A 24491-nucleotide genomic window follows, 5' to 3' on the forward strand; every position below is an offset into this window, starting at 1 on the left:
ACAAGCCAGTGATGCCCAGATCCCATGAATGAATATAAACAAATGCACAGAGAGACCAGTGCAATTTCAGACTTGCCAGAGTTCGTCTGATGAATCAAAGTGCGCACGAACCTGGCACCAAACCCAGTTCTGTTTTTCCTCACATTTGTGGATCCACCCTGCTCCAGATAAGACCAGGCATCAAGCCAGGCTGGCTCCCATCGTAATTACCATTGAGTCAGTCTGGCTTTCAGGATCCATGCAGTGTAAACATTCTGAGAATGCAGTACAGAGCAATCTCATCCTGAACCAGTTTACATCTTCTGAGTCCCGTGGTCTGAATTAAATTCTCGGAGCTACCTTTATTTCTGTGCAGTTTCACATGCAGTCAATTACATCAACACAGCAGCACACGTGAAAGCAAAATACTGCAGATGCTTTAAATCTGAAGTAGAAGCGGAAAATGCTGGGAATTTCCAACTTGCCTGGTAACATCAGTGGAATAGTTCAGCCTAATTGATGTATGCCTGTCTTTAATCTCCTCAAAAATCTCTTCCACGCTCTTCATCTCTCTTAATAAGCAAATACATGTATTCCTTTCTGGCCTTCCTGTGTTTCAACTTCACTTGACCGTCACATTAGTAAGAAAGCCAGTTAACAGCAGCAACAAACATTTCAATAGCACATTTAATGCAATGAAACATCCCAAGGGTCACAGGAGCTGAACCAGACACGTCAGGAGATATTGGGACACAAGATCAAATGTTTTGTTAATAAAGAAGGCATAAGGGAGTATCTGAAAGGAGGAGAGAAAGACAGCGTGGTTGAGGGAGGGCTATCAGATCTTGGCACCTAAGAGGCTGTTCCAGGGTTGAAGAGGTTAGAATTGAAGAAGTCTAGAGATCAGGAGCATGAAGAGCCCAGCTGCTTTTACCTTTCCATGAGCCAGGAGCTTCGTGGTGAATTGTCTCAGCTGTCCCCACACAGAGAGCTAGCACACAGGTGCAGCAGGTAATCAGGAAGGCTAATGGAATGTAGGCCTTATGTCAAAGGGGTTGGAGTATGAGCAGGATTCCTTCTCTTATTGAAGGAAAGATATCATTTCATTGGAGGCAGTTCAGAGAAGGTTCACTTGGAAGATCCTTGGTATGGAGGGATTCTCTTGTGAGCAAAGACTAAACAATTGGGATTCTACTCACTGGAGTTTAGAAGATTAGATTAGATTAGATTACTTACAGTGTGGAAACAGGCCCTTCAGCCCAACAAGTCTACACCGACCCGCCGAAGCGCAACTCACCCATACCCCTACATGAGAGGTAATCTCATTGAAACAGATCGGATTCTTAAGGAGTTTGACAGATCAGCCACAATGCTACTAAATGGTGAAGCAGATTTGATGGGTTGAATGGCCCACTCCTGTTCCTACTTCTTATGGTCTAACCACCTACACATTCAGTCACCTTCACCAGCCTGACATTAAACAACTAGCTTGGGTCAGGAATTAGGCGTCATATACCCCTTGGTCTGTGTGGTTCAGGACTACACTAAGCAGGACTACACTAAGATGCTGTAAGCCCTAAGACTGGTTTCTTTATAATTCATCTATGATATGTGGGCATTGGTGCTGGGATCAGTATTTATTTCCCTTCCCTAATTGCCCAAAGAAGCTGGCAATAGGCTGCCTTCTTTGTCTGCTACAACCCTTCTGGAGCAGGGATACCCAAACTGCTGTTAAAGAGGGAGGTGCAGGATTTTAACTGAGTCACGGTGACAGTGAAGTAGCAACATTACTCTTCCAAATCTGAATGGCGACTAGCGTGGAGGGGAATCTGCAGCGGGTGATACGCCCACGTATCTGCTGCCTTTGGCCTTCTAGATGGTTGGATTTGGAAGGTGCTGTCAGGGGAGCTTTGTTAAACAGCTGAAGGTATCTTGTAGATGGTATACCCTACTGTTACTGTGCATCAATGGTGTAGGACATTCATAAGGTCATAAGACATGGAGCAGATTTAGGCCATTTGGCCCATTGAGTCTGCTCCTCCATTCGACCATGGCTGATATGCTCCTCAACCCCATTTTCCTGCCTTCTCCCCATTACTCTTCAACACATTACCAAGTAAAAATCAGTCTAACTCCTCCTTAAATTTACTCACTGTCGCAGCATCCACCGCACTTTGGGGTAGCGAATTCCACAGATTCACAACCCTTTGGGAAAAGTATGATCTTCTCAACTCTGTTCTAAATTTGCCACCCCTTATCCTAAGACTATGACCTCACACCCCTAGAATGCCTCACAAGAGGAAGCATCTGCTCCACATCTATTTTATCCACACCTTTTGTCAGCTTGAAAATGTCAATTTGATCTCCTCTCATTCTTCTAAATTGCAGACAGTGGCCTAAACTGTTCAATCTCTCTTCATGGGACAAACCCCTCATCTCTGGGATCAATCTAGTGAGTCTTCTCTGAACTGCCTCCAATGCTGCTATATCTTTCCTCAAATAAGAGGACCAAAAGTGTGTGCAATACTCCAGGTGCGGTCTCACCAGTACCGTGCATGGTTGCAACAATATTTCCTTACCTCTATCTTCTATCCCCTTTAATGAATGTTGAAGGTGGTGAATATTGTGATAATTGAGTGGGCTGCTTTGTCCTGGATGGTATCAAGCTTGAGTGTTGTTGGAGCAGCACCCATCCAGGTAAATGAGGACTATTCCATCACACTCCCACTTATCAATGGTGGACAGGCTTTGGGGAGTCAGGAGGTGAGTTAGTCTGCAGGATTCCTGATCTCTGATCTTTCTTGTAGCCATATATCCATTTCATTTGTGAAGAATAAGCCAAAGTTATAAACTGAGTTGAGAAATTGGTCAAATATTGCATTTGAAATATTAACTCTGTGCAACCAGGTTAATACTGAGGTGTATACAGTGGGAAATGTGTTTTATTTTAGCCTGAGCACGATGGCCTAGGAAGAATGGACTGTTGGACTGAGATACCAGAGTGCATCAATATTCTTAGAGAGAATCAGAGGCTACAGCACTGAGCTGTGTGATCTGACTGGACAAAACTCCATATAAACCTTCTCTTGCCCTACTTCATCTCTATTTATCAGAATGTCCTTTCATTCCTTTCTCCCTCATGGACCTATCATCCTTGCCTTTAAAGGCAAACCTTAACTGGAAGAGAAACTAAAACTTGTGAATTAGCTTCACACACACACACACACACACACACACACACACACACACACACACACACACACACACACACACACACACACACACACACACAGATACATAAACAAACACACACACACAGATACAGATACTCACGCACAAACACACACACCTCCTTGGCTCTGTATAGGGAGAGATCATCACTCATTGAGTTGTGGTTTTTTTTTGAGATTCGTTACACAGAGAATTCGTGATCCAGATGTCTCATTTTCTAAGCAATTTTCAGCCTCTCAAAGGTCACCAGCAAACAGCGAGGGTAGATTTACAGCAGGAAAACGGGTCACAGATTATTTTTGGAATTGAGAGAATGCATTCCTCTCTCTCGGCACGCACATAGATCCCAGCTGGTGGACTCAAATGTTTTCATAAACTCTTGTCTAGTTCCTGTAATATTGCTGCTAACAAGCTTCCTGCATTTGAGCAGCTTGACTGCACCAGAGGTTCCGCAGCAGCGCCCACACCTACAATAGACTTGTGGAAATATAACGCCCCGTGGCTGCCTGGGGACCTCACTGAGACTGACTGGCACTGAGGCAGCTGATGCCATCTTTACACGTGGCCGAACAAGCAGAACTTAAAGGGACCATCCCTGGCCACAGCCAATAAGATCAGGGTTTGGAAAGATAGCGGCCCGAAGGTGGAGCTGGGAAAGTTGTTTACTTCCCCTGCTTCCCACACCACCTTCATTCACCCCAACCACCCTCACCCCAGCCTCACAGTTAAAGAGAACCATGCCCACTTCCCATGTCCCTACACCATTGTATAAGCTCCCCACTGGCATCACCTCCTGGCAAGAATGATCAGCCTTTTCCTCACTGGCTTGAGGGCCAAATCAGACCCGATCCTTGACCATATTTAGCCAGTCAACTGCCCACCTTTCCCCACAGTGACTCAATACTGAGTGGCTGAAGTCCTACCATTAAGAGGGCAGGGGATAGTCCCAATGTCTGCTGCCTGCCCAAACTTAGATTGGATTGAATTTCTAGGCCTAAAAATTTGCACTTGAGCATTATCTGTCATTAACAGATCAGTAAACTAAAACACACCGAAATGGAATATCACCCCAGGTTTGGGAATAATTTAACCAACAATAACTTTTATATCTTTTTAAAAATGATAACTTTATAAATACGTCTTCACAATAAGAACAATGTGTTGCTAATGGTTCCCTAGTTAACACACTGAGCTTGACAATACCAAGTTGGCTCAGGGTTGTTGCTTGGCCTCTTGTAGCCTAAAGCAGAGCAGCAGTTGCAACATACAAATTGATAGCAGCACCACTTACCAATGAAAGGAAGGGCTTGAATTTCTGTCGTGCCTTTCACAATCTCAGAAAGTCACTGGATGTTATAAAGCTGATGATGTGCTTTGTAATAGTCTCTTAGAATCATAGATTCCCTCCAATGTGGAAACAGGCCATTTGGCCCAACAACTCCACACCGATCCTCCGAAGAGTAACCCACCAAGACCCATTCCCCTACCGTATTACTCAACATTTACCCCGACTAATGCACCAAACACACACACATTCCTGAACATAGGCAATTTAGCATGGCCAATTCACCGAACCTGCATATCTTTGGACTGTGGGAGGAAACCAGAACACCTGGAGGAAACCCACGCAGATGCAGGGAGAATGTGTACACTCCACACAGACAGTCACCCAAGGCTGGAATCGAGCCCAGGTCCCTGCAACTGTGAGTAAAAAATGAGGTCTGCAGATGCTGGAGATCACAGCTGCAAATGTGTTGCTGGTCAAGCACAGCAGGCCAGGCAGCATCTCAGGAATAGAGAATTCGACGTTTCGAGCATAAGCCCTTCATGAGGCAGCAAAGTTAACCACTGAGATGCCGTGCTAGCACGGAGACAAGCCCTTTGACCCAAATTGGTCCATGTTGAACAAAATGTCCATCCACGCTAACCCCACTTCCCTGCACTTGGCCCATATCCTTCTAAATCTTTGCTATCCATATATTTGTCCAAATGCCTTTTAAATGTTGTTAATGTACCTGCCTCAGCCACTTCTGCTGGCAGCTTATTCCATATAAATACCTCCCTCTGTAAAAATGTTGCCCCTCAGGTTGCCTTTTATTCTTTCCCCTGTCACCTTAAACCGATGCTGTCTAGTCCTCGATTCCCCAGCCCTGGTAAAAAGACTGAATGTATTCGCCCCATCCATACCTCTTATCATCTTGCACACTTCTAAAAGATCTCTCCTCGGTGTCCTACGCTCTAAAGAAAAATGTCCTAGTTTGTCCAACCTCTCCCTGTAATTCAGACGGTTAAGTCCTGGCAACATCCTTGTAAATTTTTTCTGCATTCCTTCCAGTTTAGTAACATCCTTCCTATAGCAAGGTGACCAAAACTAAACACAATACTAAAGTGCGCCCTCACCAATGTCGTATATAACTGCAACATAACTTCTCAATTTCTACCCTCAGTGCCCTGACTGATGAAGGCCAGTGTGCCAAAAGCCTTTTTCACTGTCCTGTCTGCCCGTGACTCCACTTTCAGAGAACTGTGGACCTGAATTCTATGTTTCCTCTGTTCCACTACACTCCTTAAGGACCTACCATTCACCATCAAACTCCTACTTTGGTTTTATTTTCAAAAATGCAATACCTCACACTATGTTAAACCCCATTTGCCATTTGTCAGCCCACTTCCCCAGCTGATCAAGATCCTGCTGCAATTTCTGATAATTGTCTTCACTGTCCATGATAACACTTACTTTAGTGTCATCCGCAAACTTACTAATCATATACATTCTCATCCAAATCATTGATATAGATAACAACTGCAATGGGCCCAGCACTGACCCACAGGCACTCCAATAGTCACAAGCCTTCAGTTCGACAAGCATCCTTCTACTATTACTGTCTGCCTCCTACCATCAAGCCAGTTGTGTATCCAATTTACCAGCTCCCCCTGGATTCCATGAGATCTAACCTTCCAGAGCAACCTACCATGTGCAACCTTATCAAAGGTTATACTGAAATCCATATGGACTCCATCTACTGCCCTGCCCTTGTCACCTTCCTAGTCACTTCCTCAAAGAACTCTAACAAATTTGTGAGGCACCATCTCCCACACACAAATCTATGCTGACTATGCCTAATCAAATCCTGACTTTCCAAATGCATGTATATCTTATCTCTCAGAATCTTCTCAAGTAACTTACCCACCACAGATGTTAGCCTAACTGGTCTACAGTTCCCAGGTTTTTCTTTGCAGCCCTTCTTGAATAAGGGCACGGCATTCACTACCCTCTAATCTTCTGGGACCTCACCCATGGCTAATGATGATGCAAAAATATCTGCCAGGGCTCCTGCAATTTCTTCTCCAGCCTCTTGCAGTGTCCTTTGATATATCTGGTCGTGAGGCCCCTTTCAGTCATGGCTGACAATGGGTCGCACCCTCATTGTTCTGGTTTTCTGCTTCCCTGAAGCAGTGTTGCTGGTCAGGACCAGGAGATTTATCTACTTTCATACTTCTAATACATCCACAACCTCCTCTACTGTGATATGGACTGTCCCCAAGGTATCATCACTAACTTCCCCAAGTTCCTAAGTCTTCATGTCTTTCTCCATGGTAAACACAGAGGAGAAATATTCATTGAGGACCTCATCCATCTGCTGTGGTTCTACACATAGATGTCAATGCTGGTCCTATAGGAGTTCTATTCTCTCTCTAGCTACTCTTTTTTTCTTCAATATACTTACCCTTTTGGATTCACCCTAATCTTCTCAGCCAAGGTTAAAGCATGCCCCTTTTTGTCTGCCTGATTTCCTTCATCAGTAAATTCCTGTATCCCCCGTATAACTCCAAGGATTTCTTTGATCCCAGCTACCTGAGCAATGCCTCCTTTTTTCTGGTTATCCAGGGTTCCATGTTCCTGCCAAACTTGCCTTTCACTTTCACAGGAACATATAGACCTTGAACTCTAAGCTATCTCACTTTTAAAGGCCTCCCACTTGTTAGAGGTCCTTTTGCTTACAAATAGACAACTCCAATCAACCCCTGCAAGTTCCTGTCTAATTCCATCAAAATTCAATTTGTGCCAGAACTTGAACCTGTGGGCCAGTTTTGTCCCTCTCCATAACTATTTTAGAATTATTAGAAACATGGTCATTGGTCCCAATTGTTCCTCCATTGTAACCTCCGACACCTGTCCTGCCCTATTTCTCAAGAGTTGGTCCAGTTTTGCCCCTTCCCAAGTAGGAACCTTTATATACTGCTTGAGGAAAATTTCCTGAACACACTTAACAAAGTTTCACCCATCAAAACTCTTAATGCTCAGGCAGTCCCAGTCTACGTTAGGAAAATTAAAATCCGTTATTATGACAACCCTACTGCTCCTGCAAGTCTCCTCAGTCTTCCTGCATATTTATTCTTCTAATTCCTGTTGACTATTTTTAGATTAGATTACTTACAGTGTGGAAACAGGCCCATTGGCGCAACAAGTCCACACCGACCCGCCGAAGCGCACCCACCCAGACACATTCCCCTACATTTACCCCTGCACCTAACACTACGGGCAATTTAGCATGGCCATTTTACCTAACCTGCACATTTTTGGACTGTGGGAAGAAACCAGAGCACCCGGAGGAAACCCACGCAGACACAGGGAGAATGTGCAAACTCTACACCGTCAATCGCCTGAAGCGGGAATTGAACCCAGGTCTCTGGCGCTGTGAGGCAGCAGTGCTAACCACTGTGCCACCATGCTGCCCTCGTGGAGCCAATCATACAATCCCAACAATGTGGCTCAGAAGGGAAGAGGGGAGAATAGAAAAGTGCTAGTTTTAGGAGACTCAATAGTTAGAGGAATGGACAGGAGATTCTGTGGTTACGAACAGGACTCCCAGAAGGTATGTTGCCTCCCAGGTGCCAGAGTCTGGGATGTCTCTAATTGAGTCTACAAGATTCTGAAGGGGGAGGGGGAGCAGCCAGAAGTAGTGATGCACATCGACACCAACGTCAAAGCTAGTAAAAGAGATGAGGATCTAAAAAGTGATTTCAGGGAGTTAGGTTGGAAGCTAAAGAGCAGGACAAGCAGAGCAGTAATCTCAGTTTTACTACTGGTGCCATGTGCATGTGAGGCGAGGAACAGGGAGCTAGTGCAGCTAAACACGTGGCTAAGGGCTGGTGCACGAGGGAAGGCTTCATTCTGGGCAAGGTAGGACCTGTACACAAAGGATGGGTTGCACTTAAACTGGAGGGGCACTAATGTCCTGAGTGGGAGATTTCCAAGAGCACTTTGGGAGGTTTTAAACTCTTTTTGGCAGGGGGATGGCAACCAGAGCTACAGATCAGAGGAGAGGGTAGTTGTTGAACAGGCAGAAATAAAATGCAAAGAGTCTGTCAGGAAGGATACACAGTTGATAGGGCAAAGGAATGGGTTAAACTGTGTCTACTTCAATGAGTGCCAGGAATAGGAGTAATGAACTTAGAGCATGGATAAGTACTTGGAACTATGATGTTGTGGACATAATGGAGACATGGATTTCGCAAGAGCAGGAGTGTGGTTGCTGGGTGTTCCAGGGTTTAGATCTTTTAAAAAGAACAGGGAGTAGGACAAAAGAGGAGGGGGAGTAGCATTTTTAATGCAAGAGTGCACCACAGTTGCAGAAAAAGAGATTTTTGAGGAGGGTTTGTCTACTAAGTCAGTATGGGTGGAAATCAGTAACAGGAAAGGAGTAGTAACTTTATTCGATGTTTTCTATACACCCCCCTCCCAATAGCAGCAGAGAGATGGAAGAACAGATTGGACAGCAGGTCTTGGAAGGTGCAGAAATACCAGGGTTGTTGTCATGGGTGACTTCAACCTCCTTAATATCGACTGGAACCTTCTAAGTGCAAATAGTTTGGATGGAACAGACTTGTCAGGTGTGTCCACAAAGGATTCCTGACTCAATATGTAGATAGGCCATCTCCGGGGGTGGCCAAATTGGATTTGGTGCTAGGCCAGATGTCATGCTCACTGTCACCGAAATACTGTCCCAACGAGCTAGGCCAGATGTCAGATCTCTCGTTGGGACAGTATTTCGGTGACAGTGAGCATGACTACCTCACCTTTACCATCACCATGGAGAGGGACAGGAACAGATAGTTTGGGAAGATACTTAATTGGACCAGGGGAAATTATACTGCTATTAGACATGAGGTGTGGAGTATAAATTGGGAACAACTGTTCTACGGGAAATGCACAACAGAAATGTGGCGGCTGTTTAAGGAGCACTTGTTGCGAGTGTTGGATAACTTTGTCCCACTGAGAGAGGCAAGGAATGGTAATGTGAAGGAGCCTTGGATGACAAGTGCAGAGGAGCGTCTGTTCAAGAGGAAGAAGGAAGCTTACTTAATGTTGAAGAAGCAAGGATCTGGCACAGTTTAGAGGATTACACAGCAGCTAGGAAAGAACATAAAAATGGACTAAGGAGAGCTAGGAGGGGGCACAAAAAAGCCTTGGTGGGAAGGATTAGGGAAAACCCAAAGACATTCTACACTTACGTGAGGAATAAGAGAATGATCAGACAGAGGGTAGGGCCGATCAGGGACAGTGGAGGGAACTTGTGCCTGGAGTCTGAAGAGGTAGGGGAGGCCCTAAATGAATTTTTTGCTTCAGCTTTCACTAGAGAGAGGGACCTTGTTGAAAGTGAGAATACCATGGACCAGGTTAATAGGCTTGACCAGATTGATATTAAGGAAGTGGATGTGCTGGAAATTCTGGGAAGCAACAAGATAGATAAGTCCCCAGGGCCAGATCTGATATATCCAAGGTTACTATGGGAATCGAGAAATGAGATCACTGTGCCTCTGACAGCGATCATTGCATCCTCACTCTCCACAGGACTAGTACGAGATAATTGGAGGGAGGTGAATGTTGTTCTTCTGTTCAAGAAAGGGAATAGGGAAATCTCTGGGAAATACAGACCAATCAGTGTTACATCTGTGATAAGCAAGGTACTGGAAAGGATTCGGAGAGATAGGATTTATGACTACTTGGAAAAACATAGTTTGATTAAAGATAGTCAGCATGGCTTTGTGAGGGGCAGGTCATGCCTCACAAGCCTTATTGAGTTCTTTAAGGATGTGACGAGACAGGTTGACAATGATCGAGCAATGGATGTGATGTATATGGATTTCAGAAAGGCATTTGATAAGGTTCGCCACGGTAGGCTAATTCAGAAAGTTAGGACGTATGGGATACAGGGAAATTTGTCTGTCTGGATACAGAATTGGCTGGCCAAAAGAAGTCAGTGAGTTGTAGATAAATGTGAAATGGTTCAATTTGGAAAGTCGAATTTGAATGCTGAGTACAGGGTTAAAGACAGGATTCTTGGCAGTGTGAAGGAACAGCGGGATTTTAGGGTCCACATACATAGATCCTATAAAGTTGCCACCCAAGTTGATCAGGTTGTTAAGAAGGCATATGGTATTTTGGCTTTCATTAACAGGGAGATTGAGTTTAAGAGCCGTGAGGTTTTTCTGCAGCTCTATGAAACCCTGGTTAGACTGCACTTGGAATATTGTGTTCAATTCTGGTCGCCTCATTATAGGATGGATGTGGATGTTTTAGAGAGGGCACAGAGGAGATTTACCAGGATTCTGCCTGTATTGGAGGGCTTGTCTTATGAAGAGAGGTTGAGTGAGCTCAGGCCTTTCACAGTGGAGAGAAGGAGGAAGGTAGGTGACTTGATAGAGGTGTACAAGGTAATGAGAGGCATAGATAGAGTAGATAGCCAGAGACTTTTCCCCAGCGCAGAAATGGCTGTCACAAGGGGTCATAAAGTGATTGAAGGAAGGTACAGGGGAGATGTCAGAGGTAGGTTCTTTACGCAGAGAGTGTGTGTGTGGAAGGCACTGCTACGTAGTGGTAGTAGAGCCATTAGGGACATTTAAGCGACTGCTGGATAAACACATGGATGGCAGTAAATTGAGGGGTGCGTCGGTTATGTTGATCTTAGATTGAGGTAAATGCTTGGCACAACACCGTGGGCCGAAGGGCCTGTACTGTGCTGCACTGTTCTATGTTCTATGTCACACTTCCCTTCTTATCTTAGCACCACCCACAAAACCTCACTGGATGATCTTTCAGTTATTTTATGTCTGACCTTTGCTGTGATACTCACCTTAATCAAAAATGTAACTCCACCTCCCCTCCTTCCACAACCTCTGTCCTGCCTAAAGCATCTGTACCCTGATACATTAAGCAGCCAGACCTGTCCCTCCCTTAGCCAACTTTCTGTAATGGGGATAATATCCCAGTCCCACTCTAATATCCACGCCCTGAGTTCATTGGCCTTACCTACTGTGATGAAAGGGGCCATTCAGCCGATCAAATCTGCATGGACCCTCTGAAACGTATCCCACCAGGTCAAGCCCTCTACCTTATCCCTGCATTCCCATGGCTAATCCACCTAGTCTGCACAGCCCGGGACACAATGGGCAATTTAGCACAGTCAATCCACCTAGTCTGCACATCCCTATTGCTCTTTTTGGAAGGCACTGCTTCTCACTGGCCACTCGGGTGTTTTCCTATCTTCCTGGTGGAGGAAATTAAATAAAGATTTGTACACCTTGTGTCTCTCACTGTGTCTCACAGCTGCACACACACACACCATACGTGCTGGGGATAAAATAAGCACTACTGCAGTTAGGCAGGAGTGTGGGGGTAAGGAAATAAAAGAAAAAAAACCTGCACATGCCTGGACACAATGGGCAATTTAGCACGGTCATACCACCTAACCTGCACATCCCTGGACACAATGGGCAATTTAGCACAGTCAATCCACCTAACCTGCACATCTCTGGACACAATGGGCAATTTAGCACGGTCAATCCACCTAGTCTGCACACCCCTGGACACAATGGGCAATTTAGCACGGTCAATCCACCTAACCTGCACACCCCTGGACACAATGGGCAATTTAGCACGGTCAATCCACTTAACCTGCACATCCCTGGACACAATGAGCAATTTAGCACGGTCAATCCACCTAACCTGCACAACTCTGGACACAATTGGCAATTTAGCACGGTCAATCCACCTAGTCTGCACACCCCTGGACACAATGGGCAATTTAGCATGGTCATTCCACCTAGTCTGTACATCTTGGCCTCTTGCCGTTTTCTTGGATGTATCTGGTGGGAGAAAACCAGAGCAAACCCACACAGACACGGGGAAAATGTGCAAACTCCACACCGACAGTCACCAAAGACTGGAATCAAACCCAGGTCCCTGGCACTGTGAAGCAGCAGTGCTAACCACTGAACCACTGCACCATTCCAACTCCATTGAATTGTAGTTAAAAAACAGCCACTGACATATAGCAAACTCCGACAACCCATGTGGTTTTAATTAGAGAAACTTGTTTTTCTGAGTGATGTTGCGTTGGGGGATAAATACCCGTCAGGGCACTTGAGAGAGTTATTTCCTGTTCTTCAAGTTATGCAAGGGGATCATTTAGATCTGCCTGAGAGGACAGATGGGGATTCTATTTAATAGCTTATCTGAGTGACCTCACCTCCAGCAATGCAGCACTCCCTCAGTACTGCCCTGGAGTGTTATAGATCGGAACACAGAAACTAGGAGCAAGAGTAGGCCATTCAGTCTTTTGAGCCTGCTCCACTATTCAATCTGATTATGGCTAATCATCCACCTTGTTCCTGCTTTCTCCCCATCCTCTTTGATCCCTATACCCTATGAACCATATTTAATATCTTCTTAAAAAATTCAATGTTTTGATTGCAATCGTTTTCTGTGGTAAAGGTTTCCACTAAGTCTCTTGGTGCATTTTGCCTTATCTCACTCCTAAATAGTTACCCTGTATCCCTGTATCCCTGTATCCCTGTAACCCTGTATCCCTGTAACCCTGTAACCCCTTGTCCTGACTCCCCAGTCATTGGGAACACCCTTCCTGCATCTACCCTGTCTAGCCCTATTAGAATTTAATAGGTTTCCATGTGATCCCTCCCTCATTCTTCTAAACACCAGTGAATATAGTCCTAACTGATCCAATCTTGCCTCATATGTCAGTTCTGCCATATCAGGAAAATCTCAATGATCACCTTGATCTGTGTGTTCAGGTTTCTGCAGTGGAACTTTGACACATTGTCCCTTGATTAAGTTGAGAGCGCCACCACTGAATCACAGTTGGCTGTGGACTGGCAAACAGGACCTCCATCAGGGCCCTCCCTTCCCATGACTACTCTAAAAGACACAAGGCACAAGGCACTGGCAGCACCTCAGGGGTCCCATGAGACACTGGAGTCATTATCAACATTTTATTGTTTAAGATTCCAGTCGTAACTTTGGTTATATTAGCCAAGCAAACTGGGGGGGAGATGATCCTGATCTTGATCCCCACTTTGATCTAACTCATGACACCAGCCATGATCCCAAATTTGAAGCCAATCCCAATTATAACCCTATCTCCAATCCCACCTTATGATCCAGTTCTGAACCATGCTGGCACTAATGAATTGAATTGAATTGAATTTGTTGTCACGTGTACAGTGAAAAGCTTTGTTTTGTGAGCAATACTAAGATCACAGAGTTAAGTAGCATAGATACTACATAATAGGTAAAAAGCAGCAAAACAAAAACACAGGTACAGGCAAATGCTAAGAATTTGTGAGTCTATTCACAATTCTAAGAATTCTAACAGCAGTAGGGCAGAAACTGTTTTGAACCTGGCTGGTGCGTGTGTTCAGGCTTCTGTACCTTCTCCCCGATGAGAAAAACATTGCCAGGGTGGGATGGATCTTTGAGAATGCTAGCGGACTTTCCTTGACAGTGGGCCTGGTAGATGGATTCTATCGGTGGGAGGTTGGCCTTTGTGATTGTCCGGGCTGAGTTCACTACTTTCTGTAACCGTCTGAATGATACAGTTGCCATACCAGGTAGTGATCCATCCAGAAGAATGCTCTCGATGGTGAACCTATAAAAGTTGGCAAGGGTATTCACCGTCATGCCAACTTTCCTCAGCTGCCTGAGGAATAAGAGACGTTGTTGGGCCTTTGTAACTAGTGCATCCACATAAAGAGTCCAAAAAAGCTTGTTGTGGATGACGACTCCCAGGAGCTTGACACTCTCGACACATTCCTCCTGTGTGCTGTTAATATGTAGGGAAGCATGAGAAATATCTCGCTGAAAGTCAATAATGAGTTCCTTGGTTTTGCCAGCATTGAGAGCTAGGTTGTTCTCAGTGCACCATTTTGCCAGGTCTTCCACCTCCCATCTGTAGTCTGTTTCATTGCCATCTGAGATTCAACCAACTATGGTGGTGTCATCGGCGAACTTGTAAATGGCATTAGTCTGATATTTGGTGATGCAGTCATGGGTATACAGTGAGTACAATAGGGGGCTGATTACGCACCACTGGGGGCTCAAGTTTTGAGTGTTAGTGACAATGAAATATTGTCCCACTCTTCACTGATTGTGGCCTGTGGGTCAGGAAACTGAGGATCCAGTTGCAGAGTGGGGCTTAGTCTGAGATCACAAAGTTTAGTAATCAGTCACAAGGGGATAATGGTGTTGAAGGCTGAACTATAGTTAATTAGTAGGATTTTTATGTAGCTGTTCTTGGTGTCAAAATGTTTAGGGAGGAGTGAAGGGCAAGTGATGTACCATCTGATGTGGATCTGTTGGTCTGATAGGCAAATTGGAGTGGGTCAAGAGTAGTGGGGAGGCTGGAGTTGATTAATGCCATGACCAGCCTTTCAAAGCACTTCATGACCACTGAGGTTACTACTGGGTGGTGGTAATAGAGACATGCTGCATGAGCCTTCTTAGGCACAGGGATGATGTTGGCCCTCTTGAAACAGGCATGGACTGGGGCAAGATGAGGTGGTAAGAGACTATGTTCAGCCTGTTACTGTCCCACTAACATGGATGAGGAGTCATGTGTAGGCTGACCATGGCATTTTCCCTTCCCTAAAGGACATTACTGAACCAGATGGCTTTTTATGACAATCAATATTGGTTACACAATCATCGTTAGGGTAACCTATAATTCACACCTTTCTTGAATTTAAGCTTTCACAATCTGTCAAGGTGAGATGAATCCCCATGCCTGAGGTTCTGGTTTTCGACTCGAGTGACATTACAACAACATCACCATCTCAAAATAAAAAACACAAAACAGTAGAACTGTGTAACTTAATCCCATTTGTGCTGAAGGGAATGTATTTAGATTGCACGTAGTGTGGCTATCACGTGGGAAATTTGCCTTTTTATTGGAAGTGTTTTTTTGACTTAATTCATATATAATCAGTATAGGTTCTGATTCTTATTAAAGTAAAAGTTACCACGAGTGAAATCTTCTCAGCAATTTTTTCATTCGGTGGTTGCTTGATAACTTTGCCTAACAGTTGTCCCAGGGGGATTGGTAATGCTTTCAGGACTAAGATCAACAGATTTCTATTGGGTAAGGGAAAGAGGCAGATGGAGCTGAGGAGGGTAAACGAGCCAAGAACTAACAGAAGGAGAGAGGAAGAGGGTGAGAAGCTGAATCAAGTACTCCAGCTCCACAAGTGGGTCTTGAACCCAGACCTCTGGGTCTAAGGGTAGAGACACTACCACTGCACCACAAGAGTGCCCCTCCTAAGGTTTTCAATGTGTATTTAACCTATTTTTCTAATCGATCTGTTCAGAGATGTTATTACACACTTCTGGAAGCAGGTGGGACTTGAACCTAGGTCTCCCAGTCCAGAGATAGGGATATTATCATGGGGCCACAGCAGAGCCATATTTTCAATTGACAGTCTATAATTGTTTTCAGGCAAGAGACAGTCAGCAGCTGTTGAAGATCTTCCAGAGTCTATAAACTATAACCTAGTCAGTGTCACTGAGCACATTTTTCCAATATCGGACGGAAGTTTCCCATGTACTTTAAGTCCAAGAAGATAGTCACTATGTATTCAGACATAATTGATTTCCTAACATCAATAAGAAAACGACTTTCTTCATGGAATGATCTGCATCTTGAAATGGGCCAGCTCTCTTATTTACAGAGATGACAATGATTGATAACTTTGGCATGTTTGAACTGTTATGAGAGAGTCTCCTGTGGTGAGGTCAAAGTGTCTGTTGAAATGACTGGTTTGAATGTTCCTGCAGCCGAAATTTCACAACTGTAGCTGAAAATATTCCAAATCAACTACCTATCAAAAAGGGTAGAGGTTTTACAATTTTACTCTTGTTGATGAGGAGCAGGGGGCCATCAAGTCTTTCAAACCTTTTCCAGCACTTCAGTTGAATGACTTCTGTCTGTGTCCATAACCCTCCTTAACCAAATCAACAGCTATTAATCTGAGTTATGAAATTTTTAACTTTTGGTGAATTCCACATTACCACTAGCCATTGTGTGGAGAAGTGTTTTCTGATATTGTCCTGAATAGGTCATTCCTGAAGAAGGGCTCATGCCCAAAACGCCGATTCTCCTGTTCCTTGGATGCTGCCTGACCTGCTACGCTTTTCCAGCAACACATTTTCAGCTCTGATCTCCAGCATCTGCTGTCCTCACTTTCTCCTATTGTCCTGAATAGCCTAGTTGGATTGTCCAACAAAAGGAATTAGTTTTTCTCAATCTATTTAAACAAATCCTTTGATAATGTTAAACACCTCAATAAGATCCCTCGTTAGACTTCTAAATTCAAGCAGGTACAAGCTCAGTTAATGCCATGATCGCAGATCGTAACCATGATCACTTGTGGACCTCACGAACGTTGACTCCAACATGTGTATTTTTGAAAGATAAAATAACAGAGGATGTAATTTCAGTGGTTGTCTGGTGAAAATTTCTCAAATGTTACACCTGTACAGAATCAGTGAAGCTTCAAAGGGATGGACTTAAAGGGGACAAATAAACTTAAATCTCCTGCGAGTTTGTGAACATAACAGCAAAAAACACAGCAGTCTGGTTGCTAGACATTTTTGTCTTCCGCTTTCAAGAATATAGAAGATGTGGTAATGAGCTGACATGCTCATTGAACTAGTCTGGGTATGAGCACCAGTGCATTGGAAAGGCCATGGCTAAGAACCACCCACCAGTCACCCTTGTATTGCAAGTAAAGAACTTTTTCACTCTGAGTCTACAAGCCAGCTAGTTGGCAGCTCATTATGGGAAGAAACCGCATTAAAAGAATTTTGATTAACCTGAGAAACCAGCAATCTTACTATTCACTATTCACTGTGAATACTACTGGCAAAATGTACTTTAGAGACTGCAATGTTCTTCCCTCTACTCTTCATAAATGACTCTTTTTTTTTAAACTTTTATCTTTATCTGAACTGATTTCTCATTCCTAATCTGTGTGCAAGAATATTGTTTTATGTCTTCGCATGTTTAGTAATGAATAAACTCACTCAGTTGTTAACTCAAGAAAGTTTGGTTACATTGACCTTTTTCATGTTCCTTTTGACAATAGCTTGATGGCCGCTGGCCTATAGAGTCATACAGCATGGAAGCAGACCCTTCAGTTCAACTCATCCATGCCGACCAAGTTTCTCAAACTAAACTAGTCGCATTTGCCTGCAAACACCTCTAAGCCTTTCCATAAGACCATAAGACATAAGACATAGGAGTGGAAGTAAGGCCATTCGACCCATCGAGTCCACTCTGCCATTCAGTCATGGCTATGGGCATTTCAACTCCACTTACCCGAATTCTCCCCATAGCCCTTAATTCCTCGTGACATCAAGAATCTGTCAATCTCTGACTTGAAGACATTTAGCGTCCCGGCCTCCACTGCACTCTGCGGCAATGAATTCCACAGGCCCACCACTCTCTGGCTGAAGAAGTGTCTCCGCATTTCTGTTCTGAATTGACCCCCTCTAATTCTAAGGCTGTGTCCATGGGTCCTAGTCTCCTCGCCTAACGGAAACAATTTCCTAGCGTCCACCCTTTCCAAACCATGTACCTTTCCCACCCATATACCTGTCCAAATGTCTTTTAAATGTTATAACTATACCTGCAATTACCACTTCCAATGGCAGTTCATTCTACATATGAACCACCCTCTGTGAAAAAGTTGCCCCTCAGGTCCTTTTTAAATCTTTCTCCTCTCACCTTAAAAACATGCCCCCTTGTTTTGAACTCCAGCACTCTAGGGAAAAGTCCTTTATTATTCACCTTATCTATGCCCCTCATGGTCTTATAAACCCCTTTAAGATCATCTCTCAACCTCCTATGCTCCAGCTAAAAAAGTCCCAGCCTATCTAACCTCTCCTTCTAACTCAAATGCTTCAGTCCTGGCAACGTCCAGGTAAACCTTGTCTGAATCCTTTCCAATTTAATAATATCCTTTCTATAGCAGAGTGACCAGAACTGGACACAGTACTCCAGAAGTGGCCTCTCGAATGTTCCATACAACCTCTATATGATGTCACAACTTCTGTACTCAATAGTGTGAGCAATGAAGGAAGCATGCTAAACATCTTCTTAAACACCCTGTCTACCTGTGACACAACTTTCAAAGAACTATGCATGCAAACCCCCTAGGTCTCTCTGTTTGAAAACACTATTCAGGCCCCTATCATCAACGGTATAAATCATGCCCTTGTTTGTTCTACCAAAATGGAATATCTTGCATTTATTCAAATTAAATTCCATCTCTCACTTCTCAGTCCAATGGCCCAAGATCTCTTTGTAATCTTAGATAATCTTCTTCACTATTGACGACATCACCAATTTTGATGTCATCCACAAACTTACTAACCATGTCTCCTAAATTTTCATCCAAATCGTTTATATAAATGACAAACAATAGTGGACCCACCTCAATCCCTGTGGAACACTCCTGGTTACAGGTCTCAGATATGAAAAATACCCCATCCACCACCACCCTCAGTCTCCTACCATCAAGGCAATTTTATATCCATTTGGCAAGCTCTCCCTAAATCCCATATGAACTAATTTTACTAGTTAGCTTACCATGCGGAACCTTGTTAAAGGCTTTATTAAAGTCCATGTAGACGATATCTACCACTCTGCCCTCATTAATCTTATTGGTTATGTCCTCAAAAAGCTCAATCAAATTAGTGAAACTCTATTTCCAAGGCATTCAGCCATGTTGACTATCCCTAATCATTCCTTGCCTCTCCAAATGCATGTAACTCCTATCTCTCAGAATCCCCCCGGAACAATTTACCCACAGTGATGTCAGAGTCACCACTCTATAGTTCCCTGGCTCTCCATACAGCCTTTCTTAAAAAGAGGCGAAATGTTAACTACCCCCCAGTCTTTCAGCAATCCACCCGTGGCTGCAAATGATACTGGAGATCAGAGCTGAAAATGTGTTGCTGGAAAAGCGCACCAGGTCAGGCAACATCCAAGGAACAGGAGAATCGATGTTTCGGGCATAAGCCCTTCTTCAGGTATAAATCATGAACTCTTCCTGAAGAAGGGCTTATGCCCGAAACATCGATTCTCCTGCTCCTTGGATGCTGCCTGACCTGCTGCGCTTTTCCAGCAACACATTTTCAGATCCCGCAATTTCTCCCCTATCTTCCCACAACGTCCTGGGATACCCTTGATCAGGTCCTGGAGATCTATCCACTTTCATGTTTTGTAAGACCTCCAGCACCTCCTCTTCTGTAATGTGGACTCTTTTCAAGACATCAGTATTAGTTTCCTTAAGTCCCAGAACTTTCATATCTTTCTCCACAGTAAAAACCAAAACTAATACAGAGGAACCTCGATTATCCAAATACCAATTATCCAAATATCGAATAATCCAAAGGGGATCTCAAGGTCCCGATAGAAACATTGTGTCAAACAATCAGTGTTAGACAGGGTTGGGGGTGGTCGGGGGCGGGTTGGATGGCTTTGGGGGCAGGCGGGGCTGGATGGGTTTGTGGGGGCAGGCGGGGTGGGAGTGGAGAGGGTTGGGGGGGCAGACGGAGAGACGGACAGTGTTGGGTGTCAGGGGCCCACGCTCACTGCTGCCTAGTCTCCTGCATGGGGAGCAGACTTCACAGAAAACTCCGAGCCCCAGAGAAAATTAATTGACCGAATAATAAATTATCTGAATGAAATAGTGCCTGCCCATTTCGTTAGGACAATCGAGGTTGCTCTGTATTCGGTAGTATCTCATCATTTGAAAGGATAAATTCACTTGGCCAAGATTTTGATACACAGACAAAACAAAATGTTTAGAGTGGGCAAATTGTCACTTTTAAATCAAAATCTAAAAACCTGTGAAAGGTTCTTCTTGCGTTCACTCTGCTCCAGTATAGAGATGTACATATTCTAAGCCAGCACATTCCTAGAAGAATTAGGGTAAATTACTCTTAAGGATTTAGAAGTTTTGTCCCTCAACGAGCTAAGAGACTTAGTGAGGCACTTGGGGTTAGAATTTCATGTGAAAGCCAGAAAACTGTGGAGTCTTGTATAGAGTGGGGGCTTGAAATGGATAAAGTTGTGATAGAGAGATTACAATTGGAATAGTGGAAATCAGAACTTCAAGAAGAAGAAGAAAGAGAGAAAAGAGAGAGGGAAATGGCAAAGAGAATGGAGGAGGAGAACACGGAAAGAAGATTCAGGAAAAAGAGAGGGAGTTTGAATAAAGACAGTTCAAACCAAAGAGCAAAAGTTCTACTGTGTTTCATGAAGACAGCATTGGCTGGGAGTTAAAGTCATTATAGTCTTACCAAACACACAGGCTTGGTCTTCCATTAGAGAGTTGACTAGTGGTGGTTTAACCTGAGGGTCACCTCAGACAAGGGGAGAAGAAGTGTCGTTCATGGTAACCTCAGCCAGTGTGAGAATGGAACCCAGCTTGTTGGTGTCACTCTGCATCATAAACCAGGTGTCTAGCTGACTCAGCTAACCAATGAGACTTAAGGGTGAGGGCAACACGGTTGGTTCCTGTAAATCCTAAGTTTGAGGAGGAAGAGATAGAAGCTTTCATTGGAGTGATGTTAACACCAAAGGCAAAAAGATTCTTCAATTCCCTCAAACCAATGGCTCCTCACAGTCAGCAGATAATGGGAAAGCTTAGGTGCACTCCTGTGAATTTCCTGTTCTATGTTCTATTTTCCAAAACCAACAGCTGGACCTAAGAGAGAAAAAAAAGTCTACAAAATTAAACTATTTGTTTTGAATATGCTTTGTGAAAAAAAAATGGTTGGCTTATTTCCAGTAGAGATGGGCATTGTGTATGCATGTGAGGTAGCCTCTCAAAACAAGAATGACACTTGCTTAGGGCAAGATCCTGTATGTAGAGGCTTTTAACATGGGAGGCTGTTGTACTGCAGGTACACTTTGTTCTGCCCGACCAGGAAAACCTCCCACTCTTACTGCCTCCCATCCGTGTATCAGGAGGAGTTACAGATAGATCATCAATCTGTCTGACTGCTTTAGGACACATTCCACTACTCTCATGCCCTGAAGTGGGTGTAGACCCTGGACCTTCTGGCCCACAGATAGGAACATTACCAACTGCACCACAAAACCTTCTGGAGAGAGACTCACCCTTTTTTTAAAAAGGTAAACCATTGTAAGGATTGACAAAGAGCCAAAGCCTTGCTCATTAGTTGGATAAGTGATACATCAATCACAGTCTTATCTCTGAAGACCCAGATCAGCTTCTCATCCAGTCTGCTGCTGTGCTGAGGGAGAACATACAACATTGCAACAGGGCTGCTCTTCACATAAGGCACTAGCAATTCAAAACAGACAAAAATGGGGAGTGCTTCAACAAACACTTTCCTATCATATTCTTCTGTCTTCACAGATGTATGTTCTTTTAAACATTTAGAGGAGGTTTGAGGTCATTACATTCCTTTAACTATATCCATCATTTCTAGAAAGGTTTCAGTATGTGAAACTACTTGTTTAACATTTCAAATGATCTGACTGTTATAAGACCAATCTTGTGGGCCCTTGATAAACCTTCCAGCTACAATCAACACTGACTTATAACTAATTCAAACATGTCAGTGAATGAGAGAAATGAGTGTTTGACATGGCTCTGCATAACTTGTCTCCTGGGGCAGGTTTACACTGAGCACTTAATGTGCCCTTGTTAAACCTGACCTGTACAGGTCTGTATGGATTCTTTGAACCTCAGGGAAAGGAGTATTTACAGAGTGCTGAATGAAGAGAGAAGCTGCCAGCTTTTCCAATCTAATTTACGAGTTGCCACGAGCCACAGGATAAATATCTAACTTTGCAGAAGGCGGTGCATTCCTAACCCACCATCCAGTGTAGCTTGCTCACAGTCAACTCACATGACCAGAGGGTTAAAGCTAATCGGCAGTGTGTCTCATGTTTAACTTTATCCTTCCGAAATAAATGTGATCAGTTCTTCCTTTGAGTCAATACGAAAGCAGTACTACCGCTGATAAAACAAAACCAATGCTCTCTGGTGTTAGTTAGTGCCTGGATCGAAGTCATTTGGAATCCTAGTATGTTTTACAAACAGCAGTGTCACTCAGTAAGTTACCAATGGGTCCAGTAAGTAGGCCTCATCTCCTAGAGACTTACTTTGTACACGTTGGTTCCGCAGTAGGCATACATTGTCACAGCATTAACTATCACGCCATCTGCAGCCATCTGGATATTACATAATCTGCCACACACTACAGCAACAAGCTCTTGATCATCATGAAGTACACATTATGTTGTATACACTGTTTGGCTGAATGGCCTGTTTCCACATTGGAGGAATTCTATGAATGAACTTGTCGAGGGTTTTTTTTAATAGGTCAAGCCAATTTATATCTACAGTTAGAAATAATAAGTAAAATGAAACAACAATTCTGCCATTGGGGGAGAATGTTAATGAGAGATTAGATAGAGGTGTTTAACATGAAAAAGGGGATTTAGCAGAGGAAATAAGGAGAAGAAGCTACTGTTAGCAGGAAGGTCAATAACTAGAGAAAAATTGGCAAAAACAAAAGCTGTGGGGAGTTGGGGAGAATTGTTTTACACAGTAGGTTGCAGCGTGGAATGCTCTGCCTGACAGAGAGGTGGAAGCAGATTTAACAGCAACTTGCGAAAGGGAGTTAGTTTTTTAAAAATTGTAAGACGTTTTGGGTAAGAGTGGCAAAGACGCACTAATTGCTTCGTGCTTTCAAAAAGCCACTTTATTAATGATTGGCAAAAAGGTCTCCTTCTGTACTGTATGATTCCAAGTACCATTACTACAAACTTCATTAACATAATGGGAATGCTTTTATTGAATGGTAAATGAACAGACCGTGCATACTGGCCAAATTCTAGGTTGTCTGTATAACAGAAGTAGCACAATTGAATCAAACTAATGTATCTACATTATCTTTGAATTGCAATACACAATTGGAGCTTTTTCAAAAGGAGATGATCAAACATTATGCTAAAATTACATTCAGTGCTACTGGCTGAAGGAGTGGAAAAACAGAGCAGCAGAATTCATTTTCCTTTCCCACACATCCTGTCCTAAAATATCCATTGGGAAGGACAGAGTTGAGCTGAACTGCAGAACCACTGAAAGAACAGTGGCCCAGTTAGCAGCAGGCTTTCCTTGATGCAGAGATCACATACTCAAGTCACATTTCAGAAAATCTGATTGATGGTACTGAAGGAGTGCTGTTCTGGTGGCGTTATTGCCTTACGTTTGAGATATTAAATCAGAGTCCTCATCTTCCCTCCCAGGTAAACATAAAGACCCTAATCCTGCTAATCAATGGAGAGCAGTGGAGTTCTCTCTAATACCTTGATAAACATTTCTCAATCAATATTTTTAAAACTGATTAGTTATTATCACACTTTTGTTTGTGGGAACTTGCTGTGAACAAGTAGCACAAACTGCACCTTCTACTTTCTACAGCAGTGACTAAATTTCAAAGCTTATTCATAGGTTGTAAAACATTTTGGGATGCAGTTCAAGTCCTTCTGTCTTTTAACACTCATTGGTTTCAGTTTTGAAGGATCATTGCAGTCTAACCAAGCTACCCTCACATTCTGGTAGTGAAGAAGTAAGACAAACCAGGGCAAGATTTATACAGTTAAAGGGAGAGCTGTTGAACAGAGAGATCTAGGGGTTCAAGTACACAATTCTTTGAAAGTGGAGTTGCAGATGGACAGGGTGGTGAATATTGTGTTTGGCACAATAGAGAGTTTGAGTTATAAGGAGAGGCTAGATTGGCTGGAACTTTTTTTCCCTGGAGTGTTGGAGGTTGTGGGTTGAATTTATAGAGGTTTTAAAATCATGAGGGGCATAGATAAGATGAATAGCCAAGGTCTTTTCTTAGGATAGGGAAGCTCAAAACTACATGGCATAAAGTG

Source organism: Hemiscyllium ocellatum, chromosome 30 (assembly GCF_020745735.1).
Source record: "Hemiscyllium ocellatum isolate sHemOce1 chromosome 30, sHemOce1.pat.X.cur, whole genome shotgun sequence".
In the NCBI taxonomy this organism is placed as follows: domain Eukaryota; kingdom Metazoa; phylum Chordata; class Chondrichthyes; order Orectolobiformes; family Hemiscylliidae; genus Hemiscyllium; species Hemiscyllium ocellatum.